Source organism: Trachemys scripta, chromosome 2 (genome assembly GCF_013100865.1).
Source record: "Trachemys scripta elegans isolate TJP31775 chromosome 2, CAS_Tse_1.0, whole genome shotgun sequence".
Lineage (NCBI taxonomy): Eukaryota > Metazoa > Chordata > Testudines > Emydidae > Trachemys > Trachemys scripta.
The window spans coordinates 250,334,184-250,353,502 of record NC_048299.1 but is presented as its reverse complement, the minus strand read 5'-3'; the positions used below and the strand labels follow the sequence as shown (position 1 = coordinate 250,353,502).

General features: G+C 41.0%; 1 protein-coding gene across 6 annotated transcripts in view; it reads right to left on the bottom strand.

Moving 5' to 3' along the window:
- OXR1 (oxidation resistance 1) overlaps positions 1-19,319 on the bottom strand; it is a 509,161-nt gene that overhangs the window by 47,525 nt on the left and 442,317 nt on the right. The gene's annotated exons all lie outside the window — the stretch shown is intronic.

The following is a 19,319-nucleotide window of genomic DNA, read 5'->3' as shown; positions in this document are numbered from 1 at the left end:
AGAACCACTGGTCTAGAAAACATGACCTATGAGGGAAGATTGAAAAAAAATTGGGTTTGTTTAGTCTGGAAAGGGAAAACTGAGAGGGGACATGATAACAGTTTCCAAGTACAGAAAAGGTCGTTACAAGCAGGAGAGAGAAGAATTGTTCTTAACCTCTGAGGATAGGACAAGAAGCCATGGGCTAAAATTGCAGCAAAAGAGGTTTAGGTTGGACATTAGGAAAATCTTCTTAACTATTCCAGTGCCTAGCCACCCTGACAAATTGCCTGGGGAGGTTCTGGAATCTCCATCATTGGAGATTTTTAAGAGCAGGTTAGACAAACACCTGTCAGGAATGGTCTAGATAATACTAAAATTAGTCCTGCCATGAGTCTAGGAGTCTGGACTAGATGACCTCTCAAGGTCCATTCTAGTCCTATGATTCTATTAACTTCTTTTTTGAACCCAGCTATACTTTTGGCCTCCAAACTACATCTCCTGGCAGCAAGTTCCACAGGGTGACGGTGCAGAAGTACTTCTTTATGTTTGCTTTAAACCTGCTGCACCACACCATCATGATTTTATAGACCTTGTCATAAACATACATTTAAGGGTAGCATAAAATCCCTCCTTTACCCGAAGCTCAAATAACCTGGTTGGCACCTAAACAAAAGAACCAATAAGGGAAAAAATACTTTCAAATCTCTGGGGAAAGGTTTTTGCTTTGTGTGTTGTTCTCTCAGAGACAAAGAGAGACCAAGCAAGTAATCCAGCTCCTACTAAAATGATACATCTAATATTAAAAAAATAGTGAGTAATAGCAAGAAAATGCATTAAATTACACTGGTCTACAATTTTTGAGAAGTTGTCTGCTTCAGAGATAAAATGTGCTATTTATTATGTATTTTGATGTGCTGAATTCAAATATGACAATTAAAACAACTGATCGGCTACTGTTTCTAAGATATTTAAGTTTTTACATTTTATGTCTATGTATATTGTGTAGATAGAGTTTTAAGCATAAATTGTAAACCTAGGTTTTTCATGTGTTTATGGTTGCTTTACATGATAATATTTCACCTGTCCTGTTTATGGAACACTTTAAAAATCAGCAAAAGGGTTATATAAATAAAATTGATTATGAAACAAAAGGCAAAAAACTATTCTGTACATAGTTTAGTCCTATTCAGTGTCTACTCGGCGCTTCTTGGCTTGTCTCTTGTATTCATTAAATGGAGCATCTCTTGTCACTGTCCAGCAATAGTCTGCAAGCATTGATGGGCTCCAGTTGCCCTGATAGCGTTTCTCCATTGTTGCAATGTCCTGGTGAAATCGCTCGCCGTGCTCGTCGCTCACTGCTCCGCAGTTCAGTGGAAAAAAATCTAGATGAGAGTGCAAAAAATGTATCTTTAGTGACATGTTGCAACCAAGGCTTTTGTATGCCTTGAGGAGGTTTTCCACCAACAACCTGTAGTTGTCTGCCTTGTTGTTTCCGAGAAAATTTATTGCCACTAACTGGAAGGCTTTCCATGCCGTCTTTTCCTTGCCACGCAGTGCATGGTCAAATGCATCATCTCGAAGAAGTTCACGAATCTGAGGCCCAAGAAAGACACCTTCCTTTATCTTAGCTTCACTTAACCTTGGAAATTTTCCACGGAGGTACTTGAAAGCTGCTTGTGTTTTGTCAATGGCCTTGACAAAGTTCTTCATCAGACCCAGCTTGATGTGTAAGGGTGGTAACAAAATCTTCCTTGATTCAACAAGTGGTGGATGCTGAACACTTTTCCTCCCAGGCTCCAACGACAGTCTGACTGGCCAATTTTTCTTGATGTCGTGGGAATCTCTTGCACGACTATCCCATTCGCAGAGAAAACAACAGTACTTTGTGTATCCAGTCTGCAGACCAAGCAAGAGCAACAACCTTCAAATCGCCACAAAGCTGCCACTGATGTTGGTCATAGTTTATGCACCTCAAAAGTTGTTTCATGTTGTCATAGGTTTCCTTCATATGGACTGCATGACCAACTGGAATTGATGGCAAAACATTGCCATTATGCAGTAAAACAGCTTTAAGACTCGTCTTCGATGAATCAATGAAGGGTCTCCACTCATCTGGATCGTGAACGATGTTGAGGGCTGCCATCACACCATCAATGTTGTTGCAGGCTACAAGATCGCCTTCCATGAAGACGAATGGGACAAGATCCTTTTGACGGTCATGGAACATGGAAACCCTAACATCACCTGCCAGGAGATTCCACTGCTGTAGTCTGGAGCCCAACAGCTCTGCCTTACTCTTGGGTAGTTCCAAATCCCTGACAAGGTCATTCAGTTCACCTTGTGTTATGAGGTGTGGTTCAGAGGAGGAGGATGGGAGAAAATGTGGGTCCTGTGACATTGATGGTTCAGTTTCATCCTCTTCCTTGTCTGACTCAAGTGAGAACGATTCTGGTGCATCAGGAACCGGCAGTCCTTCTCCGTGGGGTACTGGGCGTATAGCTGATGGAATGTTTGGATAATGCACAGTCCACTTTTTCTTCTTTGACACACCTTTCCCAACTGGAGGCACCATGCAGAAGTAACAATTGCTGGTATGATCTGTTGGCTCTCTCCAAATCATTGGCACTGCAAAAGGCATAGATTTCCTTTTCCTGTTCAACCACTGGCAAAGATTTGTTGCACAAGTGTTGCAGCATGTGTGTGGGGCTCACCTCTTGTCCTGATCTTCAATTTTGCAGCCAAAATAAAGGTGATAGGCTTTCTTAACCATAGTGGTTATACTGCGCTTTTGTGATGCAAAAGTCACTTCACCACAAACATAGCAGAAGTTATCTGCACTGTTCACACAAGTACGAGGCATCTCTGCTCACTTTGGTTAAACAGAAATGTGTCCCTTTGCAAAACCAAAACACTGACAAATAAGAGAGCATGACACTATGATTTTTCTAGAGCTGATATAGGGCAATTTGTTCAGCAGAGTGATGTAAGCTTCGTTATGATTGCATCATCCATGACTTCTAGGAATAAGATGATGCAATTCATATCATGTATGATGCAATACCAGCTTCAGATTGCATCATTCATTGTTTTGCCTAAAAAGCAAGTACTGTCCAAACCCAGTCATAGATTTATTCATAGATCCAGTCAAAGATGTATTTTAGTCATTTCTGGTTTAAATTGAGATCCCTTCCCTTTATAACTCACTTATCCTCCACCATTCCCAAGTCAAGGGTCGTATATACTGACCCAATAGCATATCTTGAAAACTAGAGCCAATCAACAATTTTAAGCATCATTTTCGTTCTCAGTGATCCAGAATTAGTAAAGTTTGACTACATTTATTTCAGAAGCATTTTGGCTGTAGAGCAGTGTTATCTTTTGTTTTAGCTTGTGAATCTTCTCTATGCTAAGAGGGAGGTTTATTCCTGTTCTTTTGTAACTTTAAAGTTTTCCCTAGAGGGGAATCGTCTGTGTTTTAAATCTTATTGCCCTGTAAAATTACTTTCCATCCTGATTTTACAGAGGTGTTCCTTTTTACATTTTTCTTTATAATAAAGTTCTGTTTTTAAAAATCTAATTGGGGTTTTAGTGTCCTAAAAACCCAAGGGTCTGGTCTGTGCTCACCTTGGTTACCTATTTGGTTGGTATATTATTCTCAGACCTCCCCAGAAAAGGGGGTGAAGGAGCTTAGGGGGATATTTTGGGGAAAACAGAAACTCCAAGTGGTCCTTTTCCTAAATCTTTGTCAAACTCACTTGGTGGTGGCAGCGATACCATCCCAGGGCAAGGAATTTGTGCCTTGGGGAAGTTTTTAACCTAAATTGGTCAAATATAAACTTAGGGGGTCTTTCATGCGGGTCCCCACAGCTGTACCCCAAAGTTCAGAATAGGGAGGGAACCGTAACAGACCTCTATCATATCTCCCCTCAGCTGTCTCTTTTCCAAAACTGAATAGTCCTAGTCTTTTTAATCTCTCCTCATATGAAAGCTGTTCTATACCCCTACTCATGTTTTTTGCTTTTCTCTGTACTTTTTCCCAATTGTAATAGATTTTTTTTGAAATGGGGTGACCAGAAACACATGCAATATTCAAGGTGTGGAAATACAATGTATTTATATAGTGGCATGATGATGATATTTTCTCTTAATATCTATCCCTTTCCTAATGGTTCCTAACATTAGGTTAGCTTTGACTGCTGCTATACATTAACCAGATGTTTTCAGAAAACTATCCACGATGTCTCCAAGATCTTTCTTGAGTAGTAACTGCTCCACATAATTTTATACGTATAGTTGGGATTATGTTCTCCAATGTGCATTACTTCACATTTAACATTGAATTTAATCTGCCATTTTGTTGCCCAGTCACCCAGTTTAATGAGATCCCTTTGTAATTCTTTGCAGTCAGCTTTGGACATAACTATCTTGATTAATTTAGTATCATCTGCAAACTTTCCCACTTCATTGTTCACACTCTTTATCCAGATCATTTATGAACATGTTAAAACAGTACTTTCCCCACTATAGATCCTTGGGAGACCCCACTATTTCTCTCTCTCCATTCTGAAAACTGACCATTTATTCCTAACACAGTACTTATCTTCAAAAAAGGAGGACTGGAACAATTACAGACCCACCAGTCTAACTTTCAGACCCAGAAAGATATTGGAACAGATTACTAAACCATTTTCTTTAAATCTAGAGCATAGTAAGGTGAAAAGACAAATCCATGTTGGCCATTACAAGATGAATTCATGTCAAAACAATCTAATCTCCTTCTTTGACAGGGTAACCAGCCAAGTAGATAGGAGGAAAGCAATGCACATAACGTATCTGGACTTTTGCAAGGCTTTTGACACAGTTCCATATGGCATTCTCATAAGCAAACTAGAGAAATATATTTTAGATGAAGTTACTTTCTATTAGCTGGGTGCAGAACTGGTTGAAAGACCATACTCAGAGTAGTTATCAATGGTTTGCTGTCAAACTAGGAGCATGTTTCTAATGGAGTCCTGTATTATTCAAAATTATTATTATTAACTTGGATGCTGGAGTGGAGAATACGCTTATCAAGTCTCCAGATGACAAAACTGGGTGGGGTTGCAAGGACTGTGGAGGACAGGGTTAGAATTCCAAAAGGTCTTGACAAATTGGAGAGATATTCTGAAATCAATAGATGAAATTCAATAAAGCTAAGTGCAAAGTACTATATTTAGGAAGGAAAAATTAAATGCATAATTAAGGCATTACTGGCTAGGCAATACTAATGAATAAAAGGATCTGTGGATTGTAATGGACCACAAATTGAATACGTGTCACTGTGCTGCTGATTAAAAAAAGAAAAGGCAAGTGTCACTCTGGGATGTGTCTCAGGAATGTCATCTGTGAAATACAAGAGGTAATTGTTCCACTTTTCTTGGCACTGGCGAGGTCTCACTGGAGTACTGTATCTAGTTTTGGTCACATTTTAAGAAAGATATGGACAAACTGGAGAGCATCCAGAGGAGAGCAACACAAACAAGAAATTTAGAAAACCCAACTTATGAAGAAATGTTGAAAGAAGTGGGAATGTTTAGTGAAGAGAAGGCTAAGGGGGGGGGAGAGGGGGGACATGATAAGTCTTCAAATATGTAGAGGTTGTAATAAAGAGGATAGTGATCAATTGTTCTCCATATCCATTGAGAACAGAACAAGGAGTAATCTGCTAAATCTGCAGAAGGGAGATTTAGGTTGGATATGAGGAACAACTTTGTAACTATAAGGATAGTTAAGTGGTGGAATAGGTTACCTAGGGAGGTTGCAGAATTTCTGTCCCTGAAGGTTTTTAAGAACAAGTTAGACAATTGTCAGTAATTGTCTAGATATACTTAATCCTTCCTCAGTGCAGGGGATGAACTAGATAACATCTTAAGGTTCCTTCCAGCCCTACATTTCTATATTTAAAAAAAGGTTATCAGATTGCAACTGCCTGGACAACTTTAATTCTGCCCCTTTGGGGAGCCAATCTGTACAATGAATGAGGCAGGGATCCTAAGCAATGTTCCCTCTATTTTTTTACATCCATGTGCAGAATGAATTTTGTTATGTGTACCAATATGGAGGTGATGTGTGGCGGGGCCAGAGATGAGGAGTTTGGGGTGCAGGAGGGAACTCGGAGCTGGGGCAGAGGGTTGTGGTGCGGGGGGGTTGAGGGCTCCGGCTAGGGGGGTGCGGATTCTGGGGTAGGGCTGGAGATGAGAGGTTTGTGGTGTGGGCAGTTCTGGGGCTGGGGAAGAGGTGCCTCTCCCTGCCACAGCCCTACACGCCCTCTCTCTCTCTTCTCTCTGGTCCAGGCCCCCGTGGCTGCACGCCTGTGCTTTACGTACAACCCACCCCCAAAATTATCATGCACCACCAGAAAGGTCTGGACCCTGAACCATCAGCACTGCACAAGACTTCTACAAGTTGAGTTACAGCACTAACTTCATTAGCTGACAGTAGCAGCAGGCTTTTATCTCAGAGAGGTGGGATAGGCCGCTGGTGCCATGTAGTATATCCAAGGGATGGTGGGGTAGACACTGGCCCTCTCTTCCCATCACCCAGAAACTAAGGGGGTGGAGGAAGGACAGGATGTCTTCTCCCCTCACTTGGAGCCTCCATGCAATGCCCCTGATCTGATTGGTGTGGTTGGGGATGAGGAGTATGGCTTGGCTGGCTCTCCCCCACTGTTCCACTACAACTGCTGCCAGTCATTCCCAGTCCATTGAGAGCTGATGCATTATGCCCAGCTTTTCAAAATGTTAACAACAACTTATTTTGTCTTGCTGCCAAGGTTTTCCTGGGGACACAGATAAGAGAAGGAAAATGACAACTTTTCAACAGTTTTATAACTCTGCTGCTCTTTTTTGGTCCCATGAAATTGAGTGTTAGCTCTTTTCTAGCCCCGGGACTTTCTTCCTGATAAATTTGAAAGGACTGCTGCAAGCAATGGAGACGTCAGAGCTACTAAAAAAGTAACAGGCAACCTAAATATCGGGGTTGCACCAGTTCCCCCATAACAGAATGCATAAAAGGAAGAGATTGTAACTATTCTCATATTACATATGTAATCCCAAACTCAACTCAGCAGTGAAGATGCAAAGAGCTATGAGTGAGTTAAGATCAACTACCTCTAATTGCAGTTTTAGTTACAATAACAAAATGTAAATATTTGTATGTTTTTACTTTGCAATATTAATGTCTGATTTGCATCTAAGAGCAACAAACTTCCCATGGGTGGGCTTTTAGGGACAGTGACATGTGTTTTCAATTTTTTTTTTTTTAATAATAGTCGTGGATTAAAGATATCATCTTATTGCATCTGTATACAGCACTTTCTGCCAAGCCTACCCCAGCAATTCATATCTCTGCCATTACAGAGATTGAGTTGGCAGTAATGATAGTATGGATCATGTGCAGATACAACTGCTGGAGTTCAAAGAACAAAGGAATCTAATCCTCCAATGCAGATCAGTCTTTTAAAAACATGCCCGTGAATGCACATGTTGACTGCTGATTAAACACTGATCATTTTTAAAAGATAGTGATGCGACAGAGGTAATGCAATAATAGTACATGACAGTATCTACACATTTCTAATGAGCATTTTATGCTAAAATGTCAATTTGTCACCAAATGAAATTCTTATAAATTGGGTAAATATTCCTATTTTGCAGAGAACAGTGCCAAACTGACAGCTAAAGACAAAATAAATAAAAAGAAAAGAAAATTAAGCTGAGATTTTTGTGGTTTATACATCAGCATCAATCTCAAAGTTTGGTAAAGTGTTGTGTACCAGTTACATATTCATTGTCAAAAGAAGCCTGCTGCTTTCAGATTTCATGCACTCTGCTGGGGCAATATTATCCAACTTGTCAAAAGGTATTATGACCTCATCATTAAAAGAAATAAGATGCGACAGGGAGTGCATTTTGCTGAAGATCTGCACACCCACAGACCTAGAGTGAGGAATGAAGAGAAATGTAGGATCTATGGGATAGATTCACAGAGAAACTTAAGCATGGTGATACTGAACATCAACCATGTTTTACTTTTAGAGGATTAGAAAATCACGTCACAATACCTGAGATGGTTGCCTAGGTTCCCTACATAATGAATGGCGAGACACGGGTGTTTTAGAATGGGAGTCACAAAGACCAGTAAGCTAGGCAACTCCTTGCCTAAAATAGTCAATGACAGATGCCAAGCAGAGAGATATGCACTAAGCAGCAGCCCTCTCTTGGAGATAGGGACCTAAGTCCAGGATGCAGGGAGGCACCTCTCTCTGGTTGGGATTTTTCGCCGCAAACCCTCTCTTGGCATTAGTCACCTATGCTGTTTTAGCAAGAAATCTCTTCCTTCTTGCCGGAGGGTCCGATAGAGGAGAAGGAGGGTGGGTCTTGGAATGGACATGAGCAACACATTTCAAAGAACAGTTACACGACGGCAGGTATCTATTTTTTCTTCAAGTGCTTGCTCATGTCGATTCCAAGTAGGTGACTCCCAAGCAGACCGTTGGAGGAGGGGTCGGAGCTCATGGATTCGCTGATTGAGCACCGCTCTGCCGAAAGCTGCATCATCCCTGGCATGCTGGACGATGGCATAATGCTAAGTGAACATGTGGATTGAGGACCCACTTGCTGCCCTGCAAATCTCCTGTACAGGGACTTGTGCCAGGCAAGTGGCTGAGGAGGCCTGTGCGCCCTTGTAGAATGAGCTGTTAGCATCAGGGCTGGCACTTTTGCTAGGTCATAACATGCCCAAATGTGATCCACGATGAAATTCTTTGGGACAATACAAGGAGGCCCTTCATCCTGTCCGCTATGGCGAACAGCTGGTTAGACTTCCAGAACAGTTTTGTCCTTTCAATATAGAAGGCCAAAGCCCACCTCACACCAAGGGAATAGAGTCTTTGTTCCTGGCTGTTGGCATGTAGCTTAGGGTAAAACACCGGAAGGAAAATGTCCTGACTTATGTGAAACTGAGATACCACCTTTAGCAGGAAGGTTGGATGAGGCCGCAACTGAACCTTGTCTTTGTAGAAGACTATATGGGGGCTTTGATCTCAGACATCCTCCTGGCCACCAGGAATGCTACTTTCCATTAAAGGTAGAGGAGTGAACATGTTGCTAAGGGTCGAAGGGAGGTTCCATTAACCTGGAGAGCACCAGGTTCAGATCCCATGCCGGTATTGGATGGGAGCTTGGCCTGCCTCCTGTCTATAGCGGCGCCATTTCAACTGGTGCCAGCTGCGCCTTGAGTAATAGGACTCTGCCTCTGAGTCTGATGGAGACTCCGAATAAGGAGACCACAGCGGTGCTGCAGAGTCAGTGACCGGTGCCACATCATTGCAGGCTTGTCTCTGGATGCCGCCGCGCCTTGCAGGTGCCGTTATAGCAATCAGGTTCGTAGCTGCCTCGAATGTGTCTGGAGTGGAAGGGAACTCCATCTCCTCCACTTGACACTCGACAGACCCCTCTGCAGGCCTGAAGTCGATGGTGCCGTTTCCTGGTGCCGTTTCCTGCAAGACACCGGGTGCCCCTGCATAGGACGCACACCACTAGCACTGTCAGTTCTGGCTGCTCTCACCATGGACGAGTGCCCTCTATCGTTCTTCTTGTGCCTCATGTAATGTACTGGTGAGCGTGAGCTGTGCTGCTGGGTCTCTGTGCGAAGAGTCCTTCCTCAGTGCAGTAACTTCTCTAACGGAGGCCAATGCGCCCCACACACAGGTGTTGGGTGTCGTGTCCTGCTGGCCCATAGCTGGTTGGGGACAGAGGGCTGCCTCTATGAGGAGGTGCTTGAGCCTGAAGTCCCTTTCCTTTTTAGTTCTAGGGCAATACCTTTTGCAGATCCTGCAACAATCTGATGTCCTTCTCACAGGCACTTTAGGCAGGAGTTGTGGGGATTGCCCTTTGGCATGGGCTTGTGGCAGGTCCTGCACGGTTTAAACCCTTGGGGTCGAGGTATGCCCAGAGCCCAAAGAAAGGAACGAACTGGGGTGGCAGGGAACCCCCAAATACAAACTAACTACAACTAAAAACTAACTATAACTATTTGCAGGTTGAAGATACAGAAATCACTAGGGGAAATGCTTGCCAAAGCTAGAGAGACACTCAGCTCCAACGACTGTCACTGATGGTAAGAAGGAATTGAGGAGGCAGTGAGTCAGCAGGGACCTATATGCGGTGCCATGAAGGCATGACGGGTGATTGTTTCCATTTCTATTTCCATCAGCTGTCCTGCCTTCATACCCATGTTCCATATGGTCATCCTTATTGAAAACAGAGGCAAAGTATTCATACAGCTTTTGAGCAATACCTAGACTATCTTTAATCTCCTTCCTGTCTACACTGCATAGCAGCCCAATGTCATCCTCTCTTATTCTCTATCTAAAATAAAGTGTTTTTTTAGTTAATTTCCTTGTCAGGAGCTAATTTAGCTTACATTTAGTAATTTTCACTTTATTCCTACATTTCATAACTTCCAAGATTTAACTTTCTTTGCTGATCAATCATTTCCCATTCTCTATAGGCTCTCTGCTTACTCCTAATAGCTTTTTGAGGTGGTTATTCATCGAGCTGAGTCTGGAGCCTTTCGTTGTAAGTTTTTTCCTTTTGTTTGGGCTGCAAATTTCAGATATGCAGAAATTCCAAGAGTCATTTTTTCATAAATGTAAAGGCATTTGTAACAAAAAAGAAAAATCAATCTGATAGCTCTCCAATACCTGAGTGATCTAGGTTTTCTTTTTAAATATTAAAAAGTTGAAAAAATTGTCGACTTAAACTTTAATGTAGTATTAAAAATAAAATTAAGACTCTATTCTGCCTATTGTTGTGCAAGGGGTAAATGCTGCACCTGCATAAAGCCTCACTGGCTTCAATGGGGCTCAGTGTAAGTGCAACAATATATCCACATGTAACAAGTCACAAGATTGGGGCATATAGTAACTAGCAGAGTAGGGTCCTGGTCCATGACCGGGGCTCTTAAGTGCTATGATAATACAAATAATAAAGTTGTAATGGGTCCAGTACTACTTGGAGCATTACAGGACTAGATTATATCAAATCCTCAGTTCTGAATCCTAAAAGTCTTCACAGCATTCTACAGCTGTGTTTCAAAAAGAATTAATGAATGAGATGATTCACAGTAGTTGCCATTAAGCAAATATCAAAAGTTACTACACTATGAGCCAAATAATGCCCTCCAGTGAAAGAAAGCTCTAAAAACTTATCCTCAGATTCTTTATGAGGACAGATTGTGTCAACACTAGCCCCCAAAATTCATGGATTATGGATATACTGGTGTCACAGAACTGTTGACACACAACACTCCAGCACATCAGTTTCCAAAAAGTATGGCTCCAATGGAGAAGCACTGTCTCCCACAGACTGTTGCTTCTTGAACATGCATTGCAGGAGATAGTTCTCAGCAAATGCTGAACCTCATATTTTCCCCCAGCATTTGTTTGCTTTGCAGTAAGACAGATTCTTGCTTTAGTGGAAGACAAAGCCACAGGATTACTGGATTTTTTAGAAAGGACTGTGTGTTTAGTTCAAAAAGTAAAATGTTTTGCCTTATCCAATAACAAGTCTGCTAATTAAAGTCCTTCTCTAAAAGCTTGACATCACTTTTACAACAATCTCACATATTATAAAGTCTGTGACCTTCTGTATCTAGACTGAACACTGAAAGATTGTGCCAGTAGCACAAAGAGACTTCTGATCACTGAACTGTTTACTTGTGGCATACTCTAGGAACATTTAAGAGAAGACATGGCACCATGTGCTTTTAATTAAAGACATCACAATATCAAGTCTCTCTTCTCTTCATAATGGGGTGGCCTTGATCAAATCATAGTTAGAAAGTGATGAACAGACACTTCAGTTGCATTTCATTAACATAGCCAACCTCATTAGTAACACTAGAGACAAATCTATACTAAAGATGTGAGATAGCACAAAACTCTTGACATAGTCAGTGATAAGGACATATACTTGTATGCATGGAAGCTTCCTTCATACAATAAAAATCTAGAGCGAGGACATACCATATACTGATTTAGTGTGAGATTTTTCTAATAGTGCCTTTGAAAAATTTCCCCCTTAAAAATATAGTTAATTAAATCTTCTGTTCTATAATCCTGATACGTAGAAGGGAATTTCAGAACTACACAAGGCAACTAGTAAAAATGGACAAACAGATGGGAGCTTCAGACCTCTAAAACACAAATAAACCAGGGAAATTCAAATCCATCAACTTTCTAAATCAACATACTTATTGATCTGTTTCATATTGGGCCTTTAGTTATGCATTATAATATGGATTTGGACATGAACTGTCCAACTCTATGTTCTTACTTGCTGGCTGGTGCTCCTCTGACAATACACACTCTAATACCCCCTTGGGGAACAGAGTTCTGGAACAGCCTCCCAATAGGAGTTGTGGAGGCAAACAACTTAGTTTTAAGACAGAGCTAGACAAACATATGAGTGCGACTGTATGATGGGGTGCTTATGATGGCAGTGCTCAACAGCCTTAGGGCACACTTCCAGTTTATGTCTTATGCTCGTGCTTTAGGATTTCAGCCAGCCACCTGCAGAGGTCAGTCTTTCATGTTAATTAAGCTTGCAAACTAGAGCAGTACCAGGTGGCAGAACATTATTCTACCAAATCAATCAACAATCAAGTTACAAAACAGTACATTATCTTTATTCCTATGACATTACAGTGTCTGTTCTAGGATATGGCTGCAATACTCCCTCCTCCCCATCCCCCCCACACACACTTTTTTTTTTTACTTCTACTTCTCCTCTGCAGTAGAGTTCTGTATCAATCTTCATCACAGTTTATGTAATTATGTTTACAATTGTTGTGTTTTCTGCTCCAGACTAACTGTATGCATTGTTTTTTTTACATATACATTTTAAAATAGCAGTTTCTTCAATGTTTAGAAATATGATATTGCAGATTGATTGTTGCTTAACTGTTCATGCAGCAGTCAACACAAGCAGTTTAATTTCTTTCAAATGCCAGCATAACAACACGTAATGCCAAAGAAGTTACTGGAAGGGAGATAAAAGCTCATGTTTGAAACTATTAGAAATGACAATGGAGACATTCATGGGAGGCAGATTATCCCAGATCTGCCTAATGTGAGAATTCTTGCACTTTTTTCTGAAGCATATGGTGCCAGCAATGAGAAACAAAATACTATACTAGATGGACGATGGGTGTAATCCAGAATGACAGTTCCAATACTATACTCCTATTAGTGCAGCCTACAGTAAGCAGTGTCTAGCATCTGCAACATATGAAACTTGGTAAGGCCATATTGCCATCCATTTTTTGAAGTACACTTTATAGAATGTCTTTAGAACAGAGGAGTTAAAAAAATGCGATCACAACCTGAATAAAACCAGACATGGTATTTGAACAGAGAAAGCTACCGCCAATAAATTGCAAGGACAACTCAACTAGTCAAAAGAATATGATGGACCAAGTCCTGCTTCCCTTAATTATGCTAGTAGTTTCACTGATTTCCATGAGGAAGCTCCAACGACTAGGAGATTAAATTCATTGGAACCAAAATATGACATTCTTCTCAAGATTGAAAAAAATAGGATCTAATTAGTTAATTAAATAAATAAAATGAAAGTTGACTAAGATTTATGGTACATATCCTTTATGGTGAAACTACACAATTAAATTGCTTTCTTTATTATAGCAATAATGAAGCTTCTTAAACATCATTCCAGGGTCTCCCCTCCTCCCCCCACTCCGGATTCCTAAAGTTCAGATAGGCACTTCCTAGCTAGTATTGTCAAAATTATAAACATCTCTTTAAGAGCTGGTAAACAGAATTGGCATGTTTCCCAGAATGAAATAAAGCTTTTTTTTTATTAATAATTATTAAATTGTGCCTTAAGTAGATTTCATTGTACCTGTGGGTTCAGAAAAGTTCCAATTCCGGACATTTCCAAAAACAGGTGGTTACTTGATATTTGATTACATCCTCTGGAGATCGGATCACTTTGAGTACTTGTATATATACACATCTTGATGTTTATATCTTAAAACGCACCCTCTCCTCCAGGGAAGGAATTTCAATAGAATGCAAGAACATTTTTTCCCTATATTACAGGTGTGTGCACATATCTATCTAAAAAAATAAACTATTTTTAAATAAATATATTTGCTCTCGGTACTATCGCCTTGTCCCAAGATGCATTTCAAAATCCTGTGCATGATATTTGTATATGCCTATTTTACCATATTTCTGTAAGTAGACATACAAAAGCTTTTGGAGCAACCCTGAGAAAAGAGCTCAGCAGAGGCAGTGATAGCAACAGTAAGTGGGGAAAGGTCAGAGCCTTGGTGTGGATAAGCCTTCCCAAGTTTCCCACCCTCCTCCCCTCCAACCACTTAAAATTAAAATCAGACCCAAGTAGGATTTCTGGCCTCAACTGGTTTGGGAACAATTCAGGAATTGCAGAAAAGACACTACTAAAATAAAGATTCTTCCTCCTCAGTTAAATTAACAAGTCCACTAGTCTACTAAGCCTTACATTTAAGTTTTTAAGGCAGTGGAAAAAGACAAGGAATTACAAAAGGGTAGAAGAACACCACCACTTGAAAGTTAAATGAACAAAGATTCTTAATATGTAAAGAAAACGGTTTACTCAAGAAGTTTGTAGTCAACAATCCCAGAAAGTGTTGTCAGTGCAAGGCTAGTACTGCCTTCCATGTAAGATAATGTTACTCACCTTGAGCAGTAACAGTGATTCTTCAAGATGTATGTACTTATGGGTACTCCATTTCAGGTGCCTCTCAAGCCCTCGATTGGAGTATCCTATGAGGATATTGCTCAGGAGTCACCTGAAATTGAGCACCCATAGTGACACTACTTGAAGAAATGCCTTGCACACTAACTGGTTTTTCCAGATGTGTCCCCCTATGGGTGCTCCACTACTCATCCTCCTTCCCCACTCTGCTTCAGACTGTTCTTGTTGGACATTCAGATAAAGAAGAAACCAAGGGAGGTTTGTCTGCACAGTCCAATATATCCTCAGAGTGCAGCACAAGGTTGTATAGAGCACATACACTGGCCAGACACTGCTCAGTGGAAAATCTCCAAGCTAGGGCTCAAGAGGTGCATGTGCATCTGAAGTGGAGTACCCATAGGAACAATACTCGCAGAAGTAGTAGTTACAATTTTTTTTTTTTGCGGATAAACACTTAAATACTAAAGGATCAAAGGTAAAGGACAGCACTTTTGCTTCTATGTTTTCTTTCATAAGCTGAACTTAGAATAAAGGTTATCTGCTTTAAGTGACATACAGGATATTTTTTCCTATGAAAAAGGCACTATAGGCATGGTAGAGAAATATCTGACCTCCACAGCAAGAGAGAGATCAAAAAAGAAGGCATGCTACAAAACACCCTAAAGCTGAGGTCTCAAACTCCCGGCCGGCAGGCCATCTGCGGCCCACAAACCTCCCCAATGTGGCCTGCGAGGCTTCAGCAGTTTTGGGGCCAGGTCTCTCCCTTGGCCCCATCTGCCATCCCCAGGCGCTCCCCCCTCAGGGGCCCCTGCAGCACAGCTGAGCGGTGTCTGCCTGCTCCCTCCACTGGCTGCCGGTCCCTGCCTGCGGCCCAGGGTGGGGCTGTGCCTCTACGCACTGCCCCTGCCCGAGCGTCCCTGTTGCCAATGGGATGCTGTGGGGGTGGTGCCTGGGGACAGAAGCATGCAGGGGCCCCTCGGCCCGCCCCGCCTTGGAGCCCCAGGTAAGCGCTGCACCCCTGACCCCCTCCCAGAGCCTGCACCCTCATCCCCTCCCCACACACCCCCTCCAGCCCCCAACTCCCTCCCAGAGCCTGCGCCCGTCCCCACACCTCCCCAGCCCCCAAACTCCCTACCAGAGCCTGCACCCTCTCCACACCACCCAGCCCCCAAACTCCCTCCCAAAGCCTGCACACCGACCCCTCCCCCATCCAAACTCCCTCCCAGAGCCCAACCTCTCACCCCTTCTGTACCCAAACTTCCTCCCAGAGCCTGCACCCCAATCTCCTACCTCAGACCTCTTCCCCCACCCAAACTCCCTCCCAGAGCCTTAGGCAGGTGGGGTGTGGAATTTTTTGGGGAGCGGGTTCTGGGCGGCATGAGTGACATTGGCCCGCTGGGAGGATTTGAGGACTGGCACTGGCCCTAAAGTACATTGAGTCTGAGACTCCTGCCCTAAAGAATGTGTTACTAGCCAATTTTGAAGAAGCTTATACAAAAATCATGCATTAACCAATTATTTAACTTTACTTAAGCCAAGCGTTCAAGATTATGGTAGAATTCAAGCTAACATTTATCTTCTGCAAGCTTCCTAGAGTCTTTGCAATCAGGCACAGAAGAAATCTGGAATGCACTGATTGAGGGTCTTTTCCTGTTTTTATGGCACTATGATCCATGTTTTCACAGCTCCAGGTTATAGTAAACTCTTTCGGTCTTCAATTGCTTCAAAGAGGCTTTGACCAACACACAAGCATCACACCTAAGAGTAGCAAAAGCTACTGCAAACACATGAACACCTATTTCATGAACTCAGCAGGCTCTCCGAAATCTATAGTCTATAAACCCATACACAGGTTAGAACATAGCTAACTCAGTCTCCACAGATACAACAGACCTGAAAAACACCCAGGTTTACATTGTGAACCACTGGGGAAGACGGTGTTTTCAGTGGCAACTATGTAACTACTTGATTGAAGATATTAGACTCATGTCTAGTCTGACTGTGCTTAGATGCAAATGTAAAGCACCTTTTTAGAGAAAATCTCTATGCAGGAACACTTTTGTATCTATAAACACGATCACAAGCATGTATGCCTATAAACATTGATACAAAAAAATCCCCACTTCAATTCAAACTTCCCTTATTACTAAGGGTAATAGATTTATGGCATTATTGCAGCTCCCAAAAGTATGCTAGGCTCATCACAATACAGATGAAAACAATATCCCTGACCTGATGAACCTGAAAACTACTTTTAAAATGTGATAATCCCTTCTCATGACAAGGCAGTAGTGAAGGGGTGAGAAGGATGGGCAGACATAATGTTAAGATAATGCATTTGTTCGGAACATGACATGGAAGCAGAGTTTTATTTCTTACCTAAGAAATATAAAAATTGTCATAGGGCATGTTAGTCCTCTTTGAAAAGGATATCAGTACAAACTCGGGACCTTTAAGTTTGCATACGCAGCAGCCAGATGGGGGAGTTACAGTACAACATTTTGATGCATACTGCCTATTGGTGTTCCCCTTAGTCAGAACTGCAGGGCTGTGTAGACATGTCCTTGGTTTTTAATTTCCTGTAGGCTTCACAGAAATGGGCCTTAAGAATTAAGCCTTAAGACCCGAATGAATAAAAACTTTCTACACTGCTTTGCCACAGTGATAGATGCAATAGACAGAAGTAATCCCAAACTAGTGAGTCCTAAACAGTAGATTCCTGTGCATCACAGACACACACTTGGGAGAAAACAGAGAAACAGATCCAAGGTATCCCACACACAGCTGACATTTTTTGAATGTCACCTACCATCTTTTAATTGTGAATTGGTAGTGATGCTCAATACTACAACTGTTTGTAAAGTTAACTGATTTAAAAACGAGTGGAACTAAGCACCACTACACTAGTGACTCAGTTTCTTATAAGCTAGTGCAGTGTTTAATATTATACAGCTGAATTATTTCACTTAAAGAGCGTTTTAATGCTTTATACTGTGCAATACTATGGATCAAAGCAATGATGTCAAATCTGAGATAGCATTCCTGATCTACCACAGGATCAGTGGTAGTTGCAGATATTGTACATCACATTTTCTCCCCATTAGGACTTTTTTTTTTTTTTTTACTGAAACAGTACACTTTCTAAAGAGATAAGCTCATACTGTAGGTAGCTGGAAAAAATTCTTTGGGACTGATATAGAAGAAGCTTCCCACACCCATTTCCTAATCCTATCCAAATTCTTTGCTTGCAACATTTTTCTTTTGAAAGGAAATGAGGTATATTGGAAATTTTATCCAATCCAAGACAAAAACATTGTATATTAAACACTTTTCAATCTGGGCCCCAAATTTTCAAGGTACAATTTGGAACTTTCAGTCTATTACACATGCTTTTTTCTTGCAATTTGTTACTAGCACAATACTTGGACACCAATATATCTTTGTAACAGAGGTACAGGTTTGAAAATGAGAGAGTCTGATTTTATGCAGCATATGCATGTATGAAGCTAAGCTAAAGTTCTGAATGTAGCAATGAAATCCTACACGCAAGACCTATATGCTGCAGAAGCAGTGGTTTGTAGTTTGCTTCTGATAAAATTATGGACCTCAGCGTTCTCATTTATAATCCTTAATTTCAGAAATTTAAAAACAAACAGGATAAAAAGTTTTTAGAGAAGAAAACTGGTATCCACATTCAGTCTAAAGTAAATCTAACTTTTTAAAAATGTGTCTAAGTATTTAGCATTAAAAAAGGCATTATAAAAAAAATTAAGATGGATTTTTCGCACTCCAATATACAACAATAAAATACAGCAGATCCTGATGCAAGATTGACAGCGAGTTTATAATTGTCACACAGACTCAAATTAAGTGATGCTGATGGATACTTCTATAATATACATTTGCTTCAAATGACAATATTGAACTCTTGTACAATAATTTGCTATGACACTTCAATTTTAGACAAACTATTGACTGGACACGAAAATTACAAGAGATTTTTCTCCATATGCACACTTAAAAAACATACAAATAATATGTTAACTGTTGCACATGTAAGACGTGTCCATAGACACACAATGTACACTGATGCACATGGGAGTTTATTACAAAGAAGCATATATGCATTCTAACAGTAATACATTGGATTAATATTTTAATATTAAAATAAACATTCTACATGTTATTAAATCTAAAAAAGTAGGTTTTCCCAGTTAAGCCAACAAAAACTCCCTACAATTTATAAAGGATCCTCTGTACATGCACGTGCACCTAATACATACTGAAACAGTCTACTCTGGTATAGTTTCCTTAAACAAAGGTAAGCCTTCTTGTCAAAGAAATAGATTTTGTACAAAGGTTGTACCTTCTGCTCTATTTACACCTCTTCAATTTTTTTTTTTTTTTTTGGAAAGTCTCCTACTGTGTATTCCAAAATACAACTTGTTGAATGGAAAAAAAAAAGGGCAGGTTCGTAATTGGTGAAATGTTACCCAAACTGTAACGCACTGGTAAAGTGTTAGGGTGGCACAAATT